At 53.9% G+C, this 6,161-nt stretch overlaps 1 long non-coding RNA gene across 1 annotated transcript; it reads left to right on the forward strand.

Moving 5' to 3' along the window:
• Nucleotides 1-619: 619 nt before the first annotated feature.
• On the forward strand, nucleotides 620-5,544 carry LOC127926005 (uncharacterized). Its single transcript, XR_008123050.1, has 3 exons — nucleotides 620-968; nucleotides 2,315-3,306; nucleotides 5,013-5,544. It is a non-coding gene; the product is annotated as an uncharacterized LOC127926005 (long non-coding RNA).
• The last annotated feature ends 617 nt before the right edge of the window (nucleotides 5,545-6,161 follow it).

Below are 6,161 nucleotides of genomic sequence, written 5' to 3' on the forward strand. Positions count from 1 at the left end.
GAGCATTTAATCTGTGTATTCTAAATACGGACAGTGGCAGGAGGCGGGTAGCCTAGTGGCTAGAGTGTAGAGGAGGCAGGTAGCCTAGTGGCTAGAGTGTAGAGGAGGCAGGTAGCCTAGTGGTTGGTGTAGAGGAGGCAGGTAGCCTAGTGGTTAGTGTAGAGGAGGCAGGTAGCCTAGTGGTTGGTGTAGAGGAGGCAGGTAGCCTAGTGGTTAGAGTGTAGAGGAGGCAGGTAGCCTAGTGGTTAGAGTGTAGAGGAGGTAGGTAGCCTAGTGGTTAGAGTGTAGAGGAGGCAGGTAGCCTAGTGGTTAGAGTGTAGAGGAGGCAGGTAGCCTAGTGGTTAGAGTGTAGAGGAGGCAGGTAGCCTAGTGGTTAGAGTGTAGAGGAGGCAGGTAGCCTAGTGGTTAGAGTGTAGAGGAGGCAGGTAGCCTAGTGGTTAGAGTGGAGAGGAGGCAGGTAGCCTAGTGGTTAGAGTGGAGAGGAGGCAGGTAGCCTAGTGGTTAGAGTGTAGAGGAGGCAGGTAGCCTAGTGGTTAGAGTGTAGAGGAGGCAGGTAGCCTAGTGGTTAGAGTGTAGAGGGGCAGGTAGCCTAGTGGTTAGAGTGTAGAGGAGGCAGGTAGCCTAGTGGTTAGAGTGTAGAGGGGGCAGGTAGCCTAGTGGTTAGAGTGTAGAGGAGGCAGGTAGCCTAGTGGTTAGAGTGTAGAGGAGGCAGGTAGCCTAGTGGTTAGAGTGTAGAGGAGGCAGGTAGCCTAGTGGTTAGAGTGTAGAGGAGGCAGGTAGCCTAGTGGTTAGAGTGTAGAGGAGGCAGGTAGCCTAGTGGTTAGAGTGTAGAGGAGGCAGGTAGCCTAGTGGTTAGAGTGTAGAGGAGGCAGGTAGCCTAGTGGTTAGAGTGTAGAGGAGGCAGGTAGCCTAGTGGTTAGAGTGTAGAGGTGGCAGGTAGCCTAGTGGTTAGAGTGTAGAGGTGGCAGGTAGCCTAGTGGTTAGAGTGTAGAGGAGGCAGGTAGCCTAGTGGTTAGAGTGTAGAGGAGGCAGGTAGCCTAGTGGTTAGAGTGTAGAGGAGGCAGGTAGCCTAGTGGTTAGAGTGTAGAGGAGGCAGGTAGCCTAGTGGTTAGAGTGGAGAGGAGGCAGGTAGCCTAGTGGTTAGAGTGTAGAGGAGGCAGGTAGCCTAGTGGTTAGAGTGTAGAGGAGGCAGGTAGCCTAGTGGTTAGAGTGTAGAGGAGGCAGGTAGCCTAGTGGTTAGAGTGTAGAGGCGGCAGGTAGCCTAGTGGTTAGAGTGTAGAGGAGGCAGGTAGCCTAGTGGTTAGAGTGTAGAGGAGGCAGGTAGCCTAGTGGTTAGAGTGTAGAGGCGGCAGGTAGCCTAGTGGTTAGAGTGTAGAGGAGGCAGGTAGACTAGTGGTTAGAGTGTAGAGGAGGCAGGTAGACTAGTGGTTAGAGTGTAGAGGTGGCAGGTAGCCTAGTGGTTAGAGTGTAGAGGAGGCAGGTAGCCTAGTGGTTAGAGCGTAGAGGCGGCAGGTAGCCTAGTGGTTAGAGTGTAGAGGGGGCAGGTAGACTAGTGGTTAGAGTGTAGAGGTGGCAGGGTAACCTAGTGGTTAGAGTGTAGAGGAGGCAGGTAGCCTAGTGGTTAGAGTGTAGAGGAGGCAGGTAGCCTAGTGGTTAGAGTGTAGAGGAGGCAGGTAGCCTAGTGGTTAGAGTGTAGAGGAGGCAGGTAGCCTAGTGGTTAGAGTGTAGAGGGGGCAGGTAGCCTAGTGGTTAGAGTGTAGAGGAGGCAGGTAGCCTAGTGGTTAGAGTGTAGAGGAGGCAGGTAGCCTAGTGGTTAGAGTGTAGAGGGGGCAGGTAGCCTAGTGGTTAGAGTGTAGAGGAGGCAGGTAGCCTAGTGGTTAGAGTGTAGAGGAGGCAGGTAGCCTAGTGGTTAGAGTGTAGAGGAGGCAGGTAGCCTAGTGGTTAGAGTGTAGAGGAGGCAGGTAGCCTAGTGGTTAGAGTGTAGAGGAGGCAGGTAGCCTAGTGGTTAGAGTGTAGAGGAGGCAGGTAGCCTAGTGGTTAGAGTGTAGAGGTGGCAGGGTATCCTAGTGGTTAGAGTGTAGAGGAGGCAGGTAGCCTAGTGGTTAGAGTGTAGAGGAGGCAGGTAGCCTAGTGGTTAGAGTGTAGAGGAGGCAGGTAGCCTAGTGGTTAGAGTGTAGAGGAGGCAGGTAGCCTAGTGGTTAGAGTGTAGAGGAGGCAGGTAGCCTAGTGGTTAGAGTGTAGAGGTGGCAGGTAGCCTAGTGGTTAGAGTGTAGAGGAGGCAGGTAGCCTAGTGGTTAGAGTGTAGAGGAGGCAGGTAGCCTAGTGGTTAGAGTGTAGAGGAGGCAGGTAGCCTAGTGGTTAGAGTGTAGGGACGGCAGGTAGCCTAGTGGTTAGAGTGTAGAGGAGGCAGGTAGCCTAGTGGTTAGAGTGTAGGGACGGCAGGTAGCCTAGTGGTTAGAGTGTAGAGGAGGCAGGTAGCCTAGTGGTTAGAGTGTAGAGGAGGCAGGTAGCCTAGTGGTTAGAGTGTAGGGACGGCAGGTAGCCTAGTGGTTAGAGTGTAGAGGAGGCAGGTAGCCTAGTGGTTAGAGTGTAGAGGAGGCAGGTAGCCTAGTGGTTAGAGTGTAGAGGAGGCAGGTAGCCTAGTGGTTAGAGTGTAGAGGAGGCAGGTAGCCTAGTGGTTAGAGTGTAGAGGAGGCAGGTAGCCTAGTGGTTAGAGTGTAGAGGAGGCAGGTAGCCTAGTGGTTAGAGTGTAGAGGAGGCAGGTAGTCTAGTGGTTAGAGTGTAGAGGAGGCAGGTAGTCTAGTGGTTAGAGTGTAGAGGAGGCAGGTAGCCTAGTGGTTAGAGTGTAGAGGAGGCAGGTAGCCTAGTGGTTAGAGTGTAGAGGAGGCAGGTAGCCTAGTGGTTAGAGTGTAGAGGAGGCAGGTAGCCTAGTGGTTAGAGTGTAGAGGAGGCAGGTAGCCTAGTGGTTAGAGTGTAGAGGAGGCAGGTAGCCTAGTGGTTAGAGTGTAGAGGAGGCAGGTAGCCTAGTGGTTAGAGTGTAGAGGAGGCAGGTAGCCTAGTGGTTAGAGTGTAGAGGAGGCAGGTAGCCTAGTGGTTAGAGTGTAGAGGAGGCAGGTAGTCTAGTGGTTAGAGTGTAGAGGAGGCAGGTAGCCTAGTGGTTAGAGTGTAGAGGAGGCAGGTAGCCTAGTGGTTAGAGTGTAGAGGAGGCAGGTAGCCTAGTGGTTAGAGTGTAGAGGTGGCAGGTAGCCTAGTGGTTAGAGTGTAGAGGTGGCAGGTAGCCTAGTGGTTAGAGTGTAGAGGTGGCAGGTAGCCTAGTGGTTAGAGTGTAGAGGAGGCAGGTAGCCTAGTGGTTAGAGTGTAGAGGAGGCAGGTAGTCTAGTGGTTAGAGTGTAGAGGAGGCAGGTAGCCTAGTGGGTAGAGTGTAGAGGTGGCAGGTAGCCTAGTGGTTAGAGTGTAGAGGAGGCAGGTAGCCTAGTGGTTAGAGTGTAGAGGAGGCAGGTAGCCTAGTGGTTAGAGTGTAGAGGAGGCAGGTAGCCTAGTGGTTAGAGTGTAGAGGAGGCAGGTAGCCTAGTGGTTGGAGTGTAGAGGAGGCAGGTAGTCTAGTGGTTAGAGTGTAGAGGTGGCAGGTAGCCTAGTGGTTAGAGTGTAGAGGAGGCAGGTAGCCTAGTGGTTAGAGTGTAGAGGTGGCAGGTAGTCTAGTGGTTAGAGTGTAGAGGTGGCAGGGTAGCCTAGTGGTTAGAGTGTAGAGGAGGCAGGTAGCCTAGTGGTTAGAGTGTAGAGGAGGCAGGTAGCCTAGTGGTTAGAGTGTAGAGGAGGCAGGTAGCCTAGTGGTTGGTGTAGAGGAGGCAGGTAGCCTAGTGGTTGGTGTAGAGGAGGCAGGTAGCCTAGTGGTTGGTGTAGAGGAGGCAGGTAGCCTAGTGGTTAGAGTGTAGAGGAGGCAGGTAGCCTAGTGGTTGGTGTAGAGGAGGCAGGTAGCCTAGTGGTTGGTGTAGAGGAGGCAGGTAGCCTAGTGGTTAGAGTGTAGAGGAGGCAGGTAGTCTAGTGGTTAGAGTGTAGAGGAGGCAGGTAGCCTAGTGGTTAGAGTGTAGAGGAGGCAGGTAGCCTAGTGGTTAGAGTGTAGAGGAGGCAGGTAGCCTAGTGGTTAGAGTGTAGAGGAGGCAGGTAGCCTAGTGGTTGGTGTAGAGGAGGCAGGTAGCCTAGTGGTTAGTGTAGAGGAGGCAGGTAGCCTAGTGGTTGGTGTAGAGGAGGCAGGTAGCCTAGTGGTTGGTGTAGAGGAGGCAGGTAGCCTAGTGGTTGGTGTAGAGGAGGCAGGTAGCCTAGTGGTTGGTGTAGAGGAGGCAGGTAGCCTAGTGGTTGGTGTAGAGGAGGCAGGTAGCCTAGTGGTTGGTGTAGAGGAGGCAGGTAGCCTAGTGGTTGAGTGTAGAGGAGGCAGGTAGCCTAGTGGTTGGTGTAGAGGAGGCAGGTAGCCTAGTGGTTGGTGTAGAGGGGGCAGGTAGCCTAGTGGTTGGTGTAGAGGAGGCAGGTAGCCTAGTGGTTGGTGTAGAGGAGGCAGGTAGCCTAGTGGTTGGTGTAGAGGAGGCAGGTAGCCTAGTGGTTGGTGTAGAGGAGGCAGGTAGCCTAGTGGTTGGTGTAGAGGAGGCAGGTAGCCTAGTGGTTGGTGTAGAGGAGGCAGGTAGCCTAGTGGTTAGAGTGTAGAGGTGGCAGGTAGCCTAGTGGTTGGTGTAGAGGAGGCAGGTAGCCTAGTGGTTGGTGTAGAGGAGGCAGGTAGCCTAGTGGTTGGTGTAGAGGAGGCAGGTAGCCTAGTGGTTGGTGTAGAGGAGGCAGGTAGCCTAGTGGTTGGTGTAGAGGAGGCAGGTAGCCTAGTGGTTGGTGTAGAGGAGGCAGGTAGCCTAGTGGTTAGAGTGTAGAGGAGGCAGGTAGCCTAGTGGTTAGAGTGTAGAGGAGGCAGGTAGCCTAGTGGTTAGAGTGTAGAGGAGGCAGGTAGCCTAGTGGTTAGAGTGTAGAGGAGGCAGGTAGCCTAGTGGTTAGAGTGTAGAGGAGGCAGGTAGCCTAGTGGTTAGAGTGTAGAGGTGGCAGGTAGCCTAGTGGTTAGAGTGTAGAGGTGGCAGGTAGCCTAGTGGTTAGAGTGTAGAGGTGGCAGGTAGCCTAGTGGTTAGAGTGTAGAGGAGGCAGGTAGCCTAGTGGTTAGAGTGTAGAGGAGGCAGGTAGTCTAGTGGTTAGAGTGTAGAGGAGGCAGGTAGCCTAGTGGTTAGAGTGTAGAGGTGGCAGGTAGCCTAGTGGTTAGAGTGTAGAGGAGGCAGGTAGCCTAGTGGTTAGAGTGTAGAGGAGGCAGGTAGCCTAGTGGTTAGAGTGTAGAGGAGGCAGGTAGCCTAGTGGTTAGAGTGTAGAGGAGGCAGGTAGCCTAGTGGTTGGAGTGTAGAGGAGGCAGGTAGTCTAGTGGTTAGAGTGTAGAGGTGGCAGGTAGCCTAGTGGTTAGAGTGTAGAGGAGGCAGGTAGCCTAGTGGTTAGAGTGTAGAGGTGGCAGGTAGTCTAGTGGTTAGAGTGTAGAGGTGGCAGGGTAGCCTAGTGGCTAGAGTGTAGAGGAGGCAGGTAGCCTAGTGGCTAGAGTGTAGAGGAGGCAGGTAGCCTAGTGGTTAGAGTGTAGAGGAGGCAGGTAGCCTAGTGGTTGGTGTAGAGGAGGCAGGTAGCCTAGTGGTTGGTGTAGAGGAGGCAGGTAGCCTAGTGGTTGGTGTAGAGGAGGCAGGTAGCCTAGTGGTTAGAGTGTAGAGGAGGCAGGTAGCCTAGTGGTTGGTGTAGAGGAGGCAGGTAGCCTAGTGGTTGGTGTAGAGGAGGCAGGTAGCCTAGTGGTTAGAGTGTAGAGGAGGCAGGTAGTCTAGTGGTTAGAGTGTAGAGGAGGCAGGTAGCCTAGTGGTTAGAGTGTAGAGGAGGCAGGTAGTCTAGTGGTTAGAGTGTAGAGGAGGCAGGTAGCCTAGTGGTTAGAGTGTAGAGGAGGCAGGTAGCCTAGTGGTTGGTGTAGAGGAGGCAGGTAGCCTAGTGGTTGGTGTAGAGGAGGCAGGTAGCCTAGTGGTTGGTGTAGAGGAGGCAGGTAGCCTAGTGGTTGGTGTAGAGGAGGCAGGTAGCCTAGTGGTTGGTGTAGAGGAGGCAGGTAGCCTAGTGGTTGG

The sequence above is a fragment of the Oncorhynchus keta genome, unplaced genomic scaffold, assembly GCF_023373465.1.
Source record: "Oncorhynchus keta strain PuntledgeMale-10-30-2019 unplaced genomic scaffold, Oket_V2 Un_contig_6587_pilon_pilon, whole genome shotgun sequence".
NCBI lineage: Eukaryota > Metazoa > Chordata > Actinopteri > Salmoniformes > Salmonidae > Oncorhynchus > Oncorhynchus keta.